Raw genomic sequence first — 15,690 nt, 5'->3', positions numbered from 1 at the left:
CACCTTTCTTTTATTACACAATTCTATACACAGGGCCCTTCATGGAACCAGACCAGGATATCTGCGAGACCGCCTTCTGCCGCACAAATCCCAGCGACCGGTTAGGTCCCACAGAGTTGGCCTTCTCCGGGTCCCGTCTACTAAACATTGTCGTCTGGCGGGACCCAGGGGAAGAGCCTTCTCTGTGGCGGCTCCGACTCTCTGGAATCAACTCCCCCCAGAGATTAGGACTGCCCCCACCTTCCTTGCCTTTCGTAAACTCTTTAAAACCCACCACTGTCATCAGGCTTGGGGGAACTGAGACATCCCCCCCCTTGCCTATGTAATTTTGTGCATGATATGACTGGGTGTATGTCTTTTATATATTGGTTTTTTTTCTTTTTAGACTTTTTAATGTAAAGCTGTTATTTTAGATTTTAATTATTAGATTTCTTACTATGTATTGTTTTTATCACTGATGTGAGCTGCCCCGAGTCTACGGAGAGGGGCGGCATACAAATCTAATAAATAATAATAATAATAACAACAACAACAACAACAACAATGATAATAATATACTCAGAAGTAGGCCCTACTGAATCCATTGGGGCTTACTTGAAAGTAGGTGACCCATGGTATTCTCTAGGGCAGTGATAGCGAACCTATGGCACGGGTGGCACACAAAGCCATATCTGCTGGCACGTGAACCCTTGCCCTAGCTTAGCTACAGCGAATGTGTGTGCGCCGGCTAGCTGATTTTTGGCTTGCACAGAGGCTCTGGGAGGGCACTTTTGGCTTCCAAAGAGCCTCTGGGGGTATGGGGGATAGCGTTTTTACCTTCCCCCAGCTCCAGGGAAGTCTTTGGGGCCTGTGGAGGGAGAAAAACGAGCCTACTGGGCCCACCAGAAGTTGGGAAACAGGCTGTTTCCAGCCTCCAAAGGGCCTCCAGGGGGGCGGGGGAAGCTGTTTTTGCCCTTCCCAGGCATTGAATTATGGGTGTGGTCATTCACACATGCATGATAGCATACACCCACACTTTTTCAGCACCTGAGGAAAAAAAGGTTCGCCATCACTGCTCTAGGGCCTAGGCATCTGTACCTGCCCCATTTTATTGGTGTCATTTATTTGTTCAGTCTCCTGAGATTCCTTTTTCTACTGAATATCATAGGTGTATAAGCCAAGTCATCCAACTCACAGGTATCTGAGCTTAAGATAACATGTCCACAAGCAATCATTACATAACAAATCCAGATGTCGCTGAATGAGGTCATTGTTGGCCATTCTGCAGCCACATTTGTTCTACTTCTCTCTATAAAGAGTAAGGTTGCACATTGTGAGAGAGAGCTGTGATATTTCCTTCTGGGTTTTATTTTCCTTTCGCTTTAGCTTTGGCAATAGAAAATGGTCTAAATCCAACCGCTCCTTAATTCCAGTGACCTTTCTCTACCTACCCCCAATTTAGCACCGAATGGTTAGTTTGAATAGATTCTTGTGTATAGGCTTGAGCAATAAATTTTCTTCACTGCAACCCAATGTATGATCTTAATTCTTTGCACCTGACAGTTCCATTGCTAGACTCCAATCACATTTTTAAAAAATGAGAATGCCATTTGAAAACCAATGGTAGAACAGGAACAACAGGATTAGTAACAGGAAAGATCTCTCAATTCTATGTTCCTAACATTCCTAGCAGGGGACTCCAGTGCTATTGCATATCAGTTCCACTATTCAGTCATTACAAATGCTAGTTTGTGAATTGTTCTAGAAGTGATAGAACAATTGAAAATTGAAATTGGAAAAAAAATGCCCACTGAAACAGCAGATAGCAATCTGTAAAATAAGATTCAGCTTGCAAGCCTTTTATAGGCTACATGTCTCATTTTTCCCCATCCATTTTTTAGGTTTAGGAAAGTCTAGATCTATTTCTATTATTTTAGCTTTCTCAGTTTGAGGACATTACAGTGTTCCCTCGATTTTCGCGGGGGATGCGTTCCAAGACCGCCCACGAAAGTCGAATTTCCGCGAAGTAGAGATGCGGAAGTAAATACACTATTTTTGGCTATGAACAGTATCACAAGCCTTCCCTTAACACTTTAAACCCCTAAATTGCAATTTCCCATTCCCTTAGCAACCATTTAGATTATTACTCACCATGTTTATTTATTAAAGTTTATTAAAAAAATATTTATTAAAGGCAGACGAAAGTTTGGCGATGACATATGACATCATCAGGTGGGGAAAACCATGGTATAGGGAAAAAACCCACTAAGTATAATTAATATTTTTGAAAAAACGTGGTATAGACTTTTCGCAAAGTTCGAACCCACAAAAATCGAGGGAATACTGTATATACAACCCGTTTGGGTTCTGTGATCAATAGAGAATCCAGTATAATATTCAATTTTCAAAATGAATGTATTTCTTATAACTATGCTAGACTGATTTTCATTAAAAGTGGTTCCAATAATTATCCAAAGGTTACCTCTAATATTTAAGAATGGAAGGAACCTTATTTGGAGTTACTTATGTAACAAATAGCTCTTTGAACTTTTAAAGAAAGCCAGGAGCACTGGACTACAGTCTCCATCATCCCCAGCCAGTACGGTATAAAATGCTGAGCGTTGTTATCCAATACCCTGCACTTGGAAAGCAACAGACCGTGGAAGAAAAGATCCATGCCAATTCTGTGTCATTTATGAAATAAGGGATATGGCTAAGGAGAAATTAGGCAAAGAATGTTGAACTGCTAAATTAGCTCGACTCAGATTATTTCCACCATGGAAATTGCAGGAAGAGTTGGACTACAATTCCCACTCAAACTAGCTGAGATTGACAGGATTTATCATCATAGAAACATAGAAACATAGAAGTCTGACGGCAGAAAAAGACCTCCTGGTCCATCTAGTCTGCCCTTATACTATTTTCTGTATTTTATCTTAGGATGGATATATGTTTATCCCAGGCATGTTTAAATTCAGTTACAGTACTGTGGATTTATCTACCACATCTGCTGGAAGTTTGTTCCAAGGATCTACTACTCTTTCAGTAAAATATTTTCTCATGTTGCTTTTGATCTTTCCCCCAACTAACTTCAGATTGTATCCCCTTGTTCTTGTGTTCACTTTCCTTTTAAAAACACTTCCCTCCAGGACCTTATTTAACCCTTTAATATATTTAAATGTTTCGATCATGTCCCCCCTTTTCCTTCTGTCCTCCAGACTATACAGATTGAGTTCATTAAGTCTTTCCTGATACGTTTTATGCTTAAGACCTTCCACCATTCTTGTAGCCCGTCTTTGGACCCGTTCAATTTTGTCAATATCTTTTTGTAGGTGAGGTCGTCCATCATATTGTGGATCTTTCCATGGGGGGAAAGTGCCCCAAGCTAAGCTTCACATCTGTATGACCTAAAACAGTGGCTTCCAACCTTTTGGGTACCAGGGACCGGTTCCATGGAGAAAGGTTTTCCAAAGAACAGATGCATATTGCCTGCATCCCACAGATGGGATTTCGGTTGTTTCTTTGGGCCAGTTGCTGGCATGCTGCGGACTGGTGCCAGTCCCCAGACAAGGGGTTGGGACCTAAAAGACAAGATATGAACTGGAATCCCAATTCTTCTTTCCCCAGGCAAACCTCTGTGACTTTTTTTAAGAGATGAAATTCAAGAAGGAAAACTACACAGCATTTTGGAGACATTCTGGCCCAAGAGCTGTGGCACATGATACCAAGATCCCTCCTAGCTCTTGCTATTCTATGTTCTGACTTGTAGGCAGCTACTCAAATTAAATAATTGCAAGGATTGTTGAAATGCATCTACATGTGATGGCCATGTAGCGTTTATTTATCCCAAACAAATCCATGCAAAATTAGGCTGTTTCATAACGGAGAAGATTTTTTTTATCCATCTTTAAGTTTGTGCATAGCGTAAAATTTTTTTTAGCTATGCACTTTTTTGTGCATAGCTAAAAAAATTGATGGATAATCTTCAGCTGTGTTCTGCTGCTCTATCTGGAAGCCACACCATGCAAAATGTTTTTCCCCCAAAGAAGGCCAAACCTTCTTATGTAACTACAAGGAATCTGCAGTTCTTTTGAGTCATATATAAACAACTGAATGTTTACAGACTCAGTGAATGAATCCAATTCATCTGCTTTGAAATAGCCACAAACTGGTTTATAATTGGTAGCTATTTAACCAGCTATTAAAATTCACAAGGTTGTATGTATTCCCCTTAAAACATCTTAAGGTACGATCATCATGTCCAATCAGCTAAAAAAAGAAAAAGGATTCCAAAATGCTGACATAATTTTTTTTAAATGGCTTTCTGCCCTAAGAAATGCTCTTATAAGAATTTGTCCGAAAGAAAAGTCTTTTTACTGAATCTCAACATGGTTTTCTGCTCTGACATGGCATCTTCCCAATAGTGAATGTTATTCACTCCAACCTCCACACGTGTTGTGGCTGAAACAATCGAGCATTCTTAAAATAAAGCTTTGGAGTTGCATATCTTCACGAGTTCCTGTTTCAAGACTCTTATCTGAGAACAGCAGGAGAAGAGAGATGTCTGAAAACAAGGTGTGCTTGCAAATTCGTATTGTACATGATTAGCTATAAAAGTAGCATGCACTTTAAAATGTACCTCATGGAAAACATGAAATAGGTATCAGAAACAGCTAAAAGCTGGGCTCTTATTGATTCATTCCACTCTCACTAAGCCTTGGTCCTTTGAATTTCACTCCTCATTCATTCAGCCACCTGCTTCTTATCATTTTCAAATATGGAGCAACATGTGGTATAACCAAAGGTGGGTTGTGGATCATTTTGGTGCCCGTTTGCTCAGGGTCGTGCCTGTCACACACACACACACCCGCAACAATCAAAAAATAGCTTCTGTGTGTTCTGTTGGGCTCTCTGGTTGACTCCTCCCAACAAGTCACAGGTACAAATTTCAGACACACACGTTTGAAAATTCAAAACAATGTTCACATGAAAATTCACTTAAACCAAGCCATCTTTTGGTATAGCAAAGAGCACTTGTCTCCAAACAAACTGGTAATTTGTACAAGTCCCTTATCAGTTCTGTGATACTTAGCTTGCAGCTGTGAGGCAATTCACAGTCCTTCTTCTTTCACAAAGTGAAACACACTTTGCTCTGGTTTAGTTTCAAAGCGGGGAAAAATCAGCACACAAACGGTCAAAGTCAGTAAAGCAGTCACGAAACACCATGATCAGATAATCCTCCACAATGGCCAAACCCACAGGCTGCTCTTTATAGCAGCCTCACTAATTACCACAGCCCCACCCAACCACAGGTGGCCTCATTTTCTCTGATAATAATCTCTCAGTTGTTGTTGCCTATGCATCGCTCTCCGCATGCGTGGCTGTATCATTAACTCTTGTTCTGAATCCAAGGAGGCGCTAGATAATTGATCTCCTTCTGAGCTGTCTGCCACACTCTCCTCCTCCCTGTCACTCATGTCTTCTTGGTCAGAGGAGCCTTCATCAGCAGATTCCACCAGGGGGTGGGCAAAACAGGCCTGCAGCATGTGGATGTCTCCCGCACATCCACAGTCCTTGGGGCAGGAGCAGGGCCAGAGCTAACCACAACACTGTGCATGCACAGAAGTAAAATCCAGCACAAAGGACAGGCTTGACACAACTGGCTCCATGATGTCATCACCGCTTTACTAATGGTTCTAAAGAACCGGTTAGAACCAGTATGAACCCACCTCTGGGTATAACTATATTCTTTTTAAATAATTAATTTTAAAAACTGTGCGTGACTGAGAGGTAGGGTAGTGGGCCCCTCCACTGTTCCGTCTGAATAGCTTCCTCTCATGTACACCCAAACCAGTGGATGCAAAACCTTATTTAGATGCAGCTCATGGCCTATTATTATATACTTGTGTTCGTATGTTTATTTCCATCTACATTCATTAAATCCATGTGAATTTATAAAATGCTGATTTCCTCTCCCCTTGCTTATTGCTGCTGAAAGTCATGTCTGATCAGCATTGTGTTTAGTCATAAAATTATTATTATTATTATTATTATTATTATTATTATTATTATTATTATTTATTGGATTTGTATGCCGCCTCTCTCCGTAGACTCGGGGCGGCTAACAACAGTGGTAAAACAACATGAACAATCCAATTAATAAAAACAACTAAAAAACCCTTATTATAAAAAACCAAACATACACACAAACATACCATGCATAACTTGTAACAGCCTAGGGGGAAAGGATAACTTAACTCTCCCATGCCTGGCAACAAAGGTGGGTCTTAAGTAATTTGCGAAAGACAAGGAGGGTGGAGGCTGTTCTAATCTCTGGGGGGAGTTGGTTCCAGAGGGCCGGGGCCGCCACAGAGAAGGCTCTTCCCCTGGGGCCCGCCAAACGACATTGTTTGGTCGACGGGACCCGGAGAAGACCAACTCTGTGGGACCTTATCGGCCTCTGGGATTCGTGCGGTAGAAGGCGGTTCCGGATGTACAGTGTTCCCTCGATTTCCGCGGGGGATGCGTTCCGAGACCGCCCACGAAAGTCGAATTTCCGCGAAGTAAATACACCATTTTTGGCTATGGACAGTATCACAAGCCTTCCCTTAACACTTTAAACCCCTAAATTACCATTTCCCATTCCCTTAACAACCATTTACTCTCCATTATTACTGGTACTCACCATTGAATAAGACACTTAGTGATCCTGATATTTATAAACATAATTATTTATTAACAATAATTATATTTTTTGTTATTTATTTGCAAAAATTATTATTTTGGTGATGACATATGACGTCATTGGGTGGGAAAAACCATGATATAGGAAAAAAACCACGAAGTATTTTTTAATTAATATTTTTTGAAAAACCGTGGTATAGGCTATTCGCGAAGTTCGAACCCGTGAAAATCGAGGGAACACTGTATTCTGGCCCAATGCCATGTAGGGCTTTAAAGGTCATTACCAACACTTTGAATTGTGACTGGAAACTGATCGGCAGCCAGTGCAGGCCGCGGAGTGTTGGAGAAACATGGGCGAATCTAGGAAGCCCCACGATGGCTCTCGTGGCCGCATTCTGCACGATCTGAAGTTTGCGAACACTTTTCAAAGGTAGCCCCATGTAGAGAGCGTTGCAGTAATCGAACCTCGAGGTGATGAGGGCATGAGTGACTGTGAGCAGTGACTCCCTGTCCAAATAGGGCCGCAACTGGTGCACCAGGCGAACCTGGGCAATACTTTTAAAATTCTGACTGAACACGTTGCATAAACCAGCTTAGCAGACTAGGACTTTAGCTGACATGTGAAATTGACCAAATGTTCATCTCCCACAGAGAAAGAAACAGAAATGTCAATTCCTCTGCCCTTTAAAACCTTAATAAAAAAAGTAGGGGATGGTTAAATTCTGGCCTTTTTAATAATAATAATCTTGGGACTAGGGTTTCAATTAGGAACAAAATTCTCATTAAAAGGGCCAGCATTTGATCATTCCCTGCCTTTCTTTTTAAATGAAGATTTATAAAAATCAAGCAAGTCAATGCTTGAAGTGGTGAAGGAAAACTTCTGCATAAGGTGTGGCTCCACATTGACTCTTTCAGGAGCAAGAAATAATAACACACCTCCTGCTTTTAAGTGCGGCATGGATATGGCATTCTTCCACAAACAGGGAGAGTTACCGTCATTGTTTCCCATGTTCCCTTCTGAAGATCTTTCCTGAAACAGGAAAGCATTCAGTCCTTCTGCCCTGCTCCATAGCAGAGTTTAATTACAAAGCCCATGGAGGGAAACCAGTATTCTGATTGCCAGGCAAAGTGGAGTAAATCAGAATGGAAAAGTCTGGTCATATTTCCGCCTTTCTTATTTTGCTTCCTTTTTTCTTATTCAGGAGGTGGACAGAGAGATGGGAACACATATAAAGAAGCACCACTTCCATGAAGGCATTCTGGGGTATAGAAATTTCTTATCTCAAAAAGGCTGGTCCAATCTGATCATGTGAAAATATTTAAAATGTGAAAATATTTACAGACCCATCACATCCTGGTCATTCAACTCCTACCCTTAAAATGATGCTACAGAGCACTGCACACCAAGACAACTAGACACAAGAACAGTTTTTTCCGAATGCTATCACTCTGCTAAATAAATAATTCCCTCAACAGTGTCAAACTATTTACTAAGTCTGCACTTCTATTACTGTAACTTTCGGAGTATAAGACACACCTTTTTCCTCCCTAAAAGAGGCTCAAAATTTGGGTGTCTTATACTCTGAATGTAGCTTTTTCCAGCCCTAACATGATGCTAATTGTCTTCCCAACTCTTATCTTACAGGTTCTTTCATTGTTAGTCTGTCTGAAGAATTCCAGCCCTAAGTCTTTGCAGGCTTTTTAAATTTGCTGTATTTGCTCCGAATAAATTTATTTCCAGCCCAAATGAGCTGCTAACTTGCTGACTCTTTCATTGTTACTCTTTCCGAAGAAGGTTTTTTTAAGCCCTAAGCAGGGTATAAAATAATGGGCTGAAGCTGACCAGACTAAGGATGTTAGCCAAATGAATACCCAGTAGGCAGAGCCCCCCCCCTATTTTCCTCTCCAAAAACTAAGGTACGTTTTATACTCTGAAAAATACAGTAATCTTCTCATTGTTCTTATCACCCATCTCCCATTTAGGACTGTATAACTTGTATTCTCACGATTTATACTGATTGTTTCCTAATATGGTTTGATTGCTTATTTGTATCCTATGACAAGTGTTGGACACCCTTCACAAATGTATCTTTTCTTTTATGCACACTGAGAGCATATGCACCAAAGACAAATTCTTTGTGTGTCCAACCACCCTTGGCCAATTAAAAATTCTATTCTGTTCTGTTCTGTTCTATTCCCTCGCAGGCTTCAAAGTGAGAAGGTGGCCAACTGGGCTTTGTATTAAAATCATATCATGTATTTTGCACTGTGTTTTGACTTCTTTCAATGATGTTGTCATAATACATTCACAAAGGAAGATAATTGTCTGGGTCCCTCCCAGTCAGGTTTCAAGTCTGAACACAGACCTGAGCCAGCAGTGATTATGCTTGGGGGTGATTTATTGCAAGATAGCCCACAAGGATGGATTCTATCCTGGCCCTCCTTAATTACTTGGGGACTTTTAAAAATCATCAGTCACAGTATTCTTTTGCTCAGGTGATGGAAACTGAAGGCATGGTGGTGTAGTGATCAATTCCAAGCTCCAGGACTGGTTCCAGTCATATTGGAGGCAGAGAGATGTGGGGTAACACAGGATAGCAATAGCAATATCACTTAAAACTTATATGCCACTTTACAGTGCTTTATAGCCCTTTCTAAGCAGTTTACAGAATCAGCATATATTGCCCCCAACAATCCGGGTCCTCATTTTACCCACCTTGGAAGGATGGAAAACTGAGTCAACCTTGAGCCTGGTGAGACCCAAACTGCCAAACTTCTGGCAGCCAGCAGTCAGCAGAAGTAGCCTGCAGTACCGCACTCTAACCACTGTGCCATCTCAGCTCATGTCTTATGTCTTTGTAAAGTGCTCCAGACTTGCTTTTCCACTTAACATCTGCTTGGAGATGCTGAGTAGAATCAAAGCTGGGTGAGTCATTACAGTACATTCCTGTAGTAGGAGATGCGAGTGCACAAATGATGCTCCCTAACTTAAGCTACAAACATCGTTGTAAGCAAAGGTTGTTTATCTAAATCTCAACTTTTAGGGCAGGAAGCATAGTCTGAAGCTGGTGCTGAATTGCCAATTCCTTATTCAAATTTATAAAAGTGATCTGCACAGGTAGGTGACAGAAAACAAGCTGAGATATGCACAAGTTTGGCAAGCATTGCATATCCTCTCTCTCCATTGGGGAGGGAAAGGGCATTGCAATTTCATTAATGAAAATAGTCTGAAAAAATGAAGGGCTCCAGCTTATTGATAGAGCCTTTTTATTCAAGGGGACTGTTGTCACTCAGTAGAGAAGATGATATGAAGTTAAAGGAGACTTGGTGTCAAGGTTCCAGTAACATCCGAACTAAATCAGAGTCAGTACTCCTCAAAGTTCCAATTCATTTCTGGAGCCATCCTGAAACCTATACAGGGAAACCCGGATATGAGTTTCCCACTCAAACTTGTCACGTTGGCCACTCAGATTGTGCCAGCGTGGCCAATCCTTTCTTCGCTTCTGCCTTGGTGGGTGGGCATAGAATGTCCTCGAACCATTCAAAAGAATGCATCTGTTCCCTCTTGAAAATTACCTCTCCCAAGTTCCCATAAACATCAGGTCTTCTATAGATAGTGTTGCAAGCCGTTAATTTATCACCAACTTCTGCACCAGCTTGACACTTGGAATAACTTGGGATTCTGGGACTTGTAGATAAACTTATCTAGACAATGTTAGATCAGAAAGACTAGAGTAACTCTTAATCTAAAACAGTTGCATCATGCAGGTCGTATTTTTTTAAACCCACTGATTATGAAAGAGCTAAAGCCCACTTACTTTAATTGGCGTTTAGACAAAAATAGTTGGAGCTAAGAAGGGGCACATAAAAAAAGAAATAATCATATGCTTCAGAGATGGGGTGAGCACATTTTCAAATTCTTTTCCCCCCAAAGAGATTTGTTATTTCTGTATTATTTTTTTGGCTATGCCTGCACTTTCAATAGCAATTTTGTTTGCAGACATTAGCAAATGAGACAGGTGTGATCTGAAACTACAATTTGTAATCTGAAGCACTATGGAATTAAAATGCTACTTATCCAGCTACATTTTCTTTCCAGGATATTTTCCCCTCCTCTGCCCCTAATTTTCTGCCATCTGGGAATTTTTTTAGGGCACAGCGTTAGCCACAATCAAGGGATTACGTTGGGAGGGAAGGTCTAGAGCAGTGTTTCCCAACCTTGGCAACTTGAAGATATCTGGACTTCAACTCCCAGAATTCCCCAGCCAGCATTTGCTGGCTGGGGACTTCTGGGAGTTGAAGTCCAAATATCTTCAAGTTGCCAAGGTTGGGAAACACTGGTCTAGAGGTCAAATGGGTATAAATAGTATTAGAAGAAGCCAAATGCTTTATGTAGGGGACTGACCAGGGCATCAATGTTCTCAGTATTGCCAATAACTCTGATAGTTTCTTAAAATCCATGATAAAGCAACTTCAGCCTCAAAACATTATAGGTAGTCCTCAATTTACAACCCACAAATGGGCCTGGGATGTTGTCACTAAGTCCTTGCATTGCCCCTAATTTTATGACTTATTTTTCCCTGCTAAAATTTTGATCATGTGATTGCAGGCACACAGCAACAGTTTTAAGTGGACCCATTGCAAGTCATTTTTCCCCCACTGCCACCATAACTTAGATGTCATTAAACAAAAGTTCTTAAGTTGAGAACTACTTGTAGTTCCATGTTTCCCTAGACATTTTTGGCTGGTTTCATAACTTCCAGCTACGCTGTTGTGTAACACGCTGAAAAAGAAATCCAAAGTTATCAAGTTTAGGACCAGGTTGAATAAGTCAGAAATCTCACTGCTCTTGCTGGTGTGTCACACGATTAAGGATTAGGCAATGCCGGCTAATAAAAGTCAGATAATACCCTGTTTCACCCATTACATCATTCTTGATCACCAACTTTGGGGCAGCTTCCTCTATCACTAATTACTAGTTTCTGAGAAATTCAGGCATCAGCTTAGGCTAGTTTGGAAGCCTCCAAGAGCCATGGTGGTGCAGTGGTTAGAGTGCAGTACTGCAGGCTACTTCTGCTGACTGCCAGCTATTGGGGTTCAGCAGTTCAATTCTCACCAGCTCAAGGTTGATTCAGCTTTCCATCCTTCCAAGGTAAAATGAGGATCCAGATTATTGGGGGCAATACACTGACCCTAAACCACTTAGAAAGAGCTGTAAAGCACTGTGAAGCAGTATATAAGTCTAAGGGCTATTGCTGCTATTGTTTCTTCAGCTTTCCATAGAGGAAATGCCGATTCCTTCTCTCTCCGTTTTCCAATCAACACCTCTTGCTGCATAAAGGAGCCTTCCCTCTGACTGGAAAACCCAAGGATGTTATTATAAGCCAGGGGTCTTCAAACTTGGCAACTTTAAGTCTTGTGGAATTCAATTCCCAGAATCCTGGAAGCTGAAGTCCACATGTCTTAAAGTTGCCAGGTTTGAAGACCTCTGTAAGATTTCCATCATGCCCTCGGGCCACACTGACTCAGGATGAAAGTTCCAGGCTGGAGAAGTCAGGTGCAAGGTGCCCATGTCCCTGACTTGAAGAACTGATACCCGCCTTCGATACATTATTTGGGCAGCTATCAACATTAGAACCTCCACATATAAATACTAATACTAATACTAATAATACTAATAATACTAATAATACTAATAATACTAATAATAATTTATTAGATTTGTATGCCGCCCCTCTCTGAAGACTCGGGGCGGCTCACAACATAACAGCAATACAATATAAATACAAATGTAATGTTTAAAAAAATAAAAAACTAATTTAAAATACATTCTTATAAAAAACTTATCTGCTACACAATCATGCACACTCAGTCCAACTGAACATAAGCATAATAAAGTTCACAAGCTGATTTAAAACATGCAAGTTAAAGAGTAGGAATAACAACAACAACAACAACAACAACAACAATAATAATAATAATAATAACTGGTTGCCGATCAGTTTCCGGTCACAATTCAAAGTGTTGGTTATGACCTCTAAAGCTCTTCATGGCACCGGACCAGGACATCTGCGAGACCACCTTCTGCCGCACGAATCCCAGCGGCCGGTTAGGTCCCACAGAGTTGGTCTTCTCCGGGTCCCGCTTACTAAACAATGTCGTCTGGCGGGACCCAGGGGAAGAGCCTTCTCTGTGGCGGCTCCGACCCTCTGGAATCAACACCCCCAGAGAATAGGATTGCCCCCACCCTCCTTGCCTTTCGTAAACTCCTTAAAACCCACCTCTGTCGTCAGGCTTGGGGGAACTGAGGCATCCCCCCCTTGCCTATGTAGTTTTGTGCATGATATGACTGTGTGTATGTATTTTATCTATTGGGTTTTTTTCTTTTTAGACTTTTTAATGTAAAATTGTTATTTTAGATTTTAATTATTAGATTTGTGACCATGTATTGTTTTTATCACTGTTGTGAGCCGCCCCGAGTCTACGGAGAGGGGCGGCATACAAATCTAATAAATAATAATTAATAATAATAATTAATAATAATAATAATAATAATAATTTATTAGATTTGTATGCCGCCCCTCTCTGAGGATTCGGAGCGGCTCACAACAGCATTAGTAATACAGTAGAATACAAATCCAATATAAAACTATATTAAAAACCCATTATTATTAAAAACTAGCAGTTCTAAAACAGTCACACCAATCTCATATGCCTAAATCAGAAAAGTGGGGGAGAAGTTAATCCCCCCATGTGTTGTTCCAGGTATGCATGTGTCGTCCTACTCTGTTAGTTGCCTTTGGAATTTATACCGAATTTACAAAGCAAGAATAAAAGTCAGGCAATTAGACAATCGAGCCCCTAAGTAGAAACGTTTTCCACTGGGCCCAAGACAATATCGCAATAGGAAGCAGGTGAATTTCCCCAGGGACAGCATTGTGGTTAGAATTTCTGCCTCTCTCCTCCAGCCATACCCTGGATCCTTGTGATTAATGCTGACTGACTAAAGGCCACAGGGAGGCAGGCCTTGATATAGCCACCACACCCATCATAAAGAACGCCAGAGAAAGCCAAATTGAAATAAAGAGAGAAAGCCAAATTAAAATAAAGAAAGAAAACCAAATCAAAATGAAGAGAGAAATTAAAATAAAGCAACTGACCAACATCTCAAACAGACCATGAAACATTTCCATAGCAGCAAAAGCAACCAGGGAACCTCCCATTCCTATTAACAGCTACAGTCTCTTATACCGGAGATCATTGAAGTCATTTAGGCCAGTGGTTCTCAAATTGTGGTCTATGGACTCCTGGGGAGCCCCCATGATGTTGTTATAATATTATGATTTAAATCTTAAAAAGTCCTGATGGTCCTAGGGCCACAAAATGTATTTAAAGTGAGGAAAAGTTTGACAACCCCTGAGCCACGCTTATTCTGGACAAAAGCCTGTGCAAACAAGTCACAGAATCTCATAATTATGTCGACTAAACAGTAACCACCACAGAGTCTCTGAGCATATTCAGAAGGCTTGTCAGCAGAAGTAATCAGGCTCACGCCTTGCTTCCTCATATCAATCTAGTATAGAAGTACAGGTAATCCTCGACTTACAACCATTCAATTAGTGACCATTTCAAATTACAAAGCCTGGGAAAAAAGTGACTGATGGCCATTTTTTTACACTTACAAACTTCATAGCATCCTTCATGATCATGCAATCGATATTTGGACCCTTAGCAATGGGCTTGTAATTATGAGTCGCAGGACCCCTTTTGTGACCTCTTGACCAGCAAAATCAATGGGGAAGTCAAGTTTACTCAACAACTGGGTTCCTAACCACATCAGCTAGAGTGATTCACAGAACGATTTGGCAAGCAAGGTTGCAAAATGGAGCAAAACTCCCCTGAACACATCTGGCTGAACTCCAGAAATTTTGGCCTCCCTGACGGTCATAAATCGAGGACTACCTGATATTGCATTTTAGAAGAGCTCCTACGTAGGATAGTCAACAAAGAGGTTGACCTGTCTCTGTTGTATTTATGTACAGTTTACTTATCTTATCTTTTCTTTTCTTTCTTTTCTTCTTCCTCTCTTTCTTCTTCTTTTCTTTAACTCTTTCCCTTTTCCCTTTTTATTTTATTAATGTGTTGTATTGCTCTCTCCTTTTCATTCAACTACTTATTATGATAGAGGTTTAATGTAAAAACCATATATTTGTATGTTTTTTATGTCCTCCCTGCTCAAATTTCTCTTTTGTGATTTGTACATGTAGACACACACACATATTGTGGTGGTGTTGTTCTTTCTTCAATAAAGAAAATAGAAGAGCTCCTACGTCACATCTGTTGAAATAAGTCTAGATTCCCATCAGACAAGTCAAAGCTCCGGGCTTTGGGCCACCTGCTTAAACGCCAGCTTTATTTTGGTTTTTTGCCCGTGGATTTCGGAACGGAAAGCAAACAAACACCAACGGGCACAAAAAACCCCTTTCCAAAAGAAAAAAACTGGGCTCCTTTTAAGGTTTGTCATCCGGATGAAAGCGAAACGCCCTGGGAAGTTTTCTGCAGGGCGCGACTGAAGCCAGGACGAAAAGAAAAACAAGACCAATAAATCAATCAATCCGAAAGCCCCTAAGACTCGGTCCCAGCGGACTCAACGACCCCGATAAAAAGCCCACCGGCCACTCTAAAGCGTTTTTTTTCCAGACTTACCTCCGCAACCTGCTGGCGGTTTCGCCCTACCGAAGAACTTTCCGCGTCCGCTCCCAGCCCTCCCCGCTCGCGTCGAAGTTCCCGACGGTCTGTGACGGTCCCTAGGAGAAGGAGGCGGACCGAGGAAAAAGGGAGAGGCGGCCCCGGACTACGTCCTCCTCGCCGGCCTGAAGTAACTTACGGAGGACGAGCCGCGCACGGAGGGCTCCCCCAAGAGGCGTGGTCGGGACGGTGCTAGACGGAAAGTTTGTTTGTTTTTAACGGGATGGAGGCGCTGGGAATTGCAACCGGAAGGTCCTTTGGAAGCGGAAGTGTCCGCCC

General features: G+C 41.4%; 1 protein-coding gene across 1 annotated transcript in view; it reads right to left on the bottom strand.

The window, feature by feature from the left end:
- The window catches only part of LOC139154636 (protein lifeguard 3-like), a 70,902-nt gene extending 55,212 nt beyond the window's left edge, over positions 1 to 15,690 (bottom strand). Inside the window, exon 1 of the mRNA XM_070729478.1 lies at positions 15,370 to 15,690. The gene's annotated coding sequence lies outside the window, so the exon portion shown is untranslated. The remainder of the gene's footprint in view (positions 1 to 15,369) is intronic.

The sequence above is a fragment of the Erythrolamprus reginae genome, chromosome 1 (assembly GCF_031021105.1).
Source record: "Erythrolamprus reginae isolate rEryReg1 chromosome 1, rEryReg1.hap1, whole genome shotgun sequence".
In the NCBI taxonomy this organism is placed as follows: Eukaryota; Metazoa; Chordata; class Lepidosauria; order Squamata; family Dipsadidae; genus Erythrolamprus; species Erythrolamprus reginae.
Note: the sequence above shows the minus strand (reverse complement) of the source record. Positions and strands in the feature narration are given on the sequence as shown.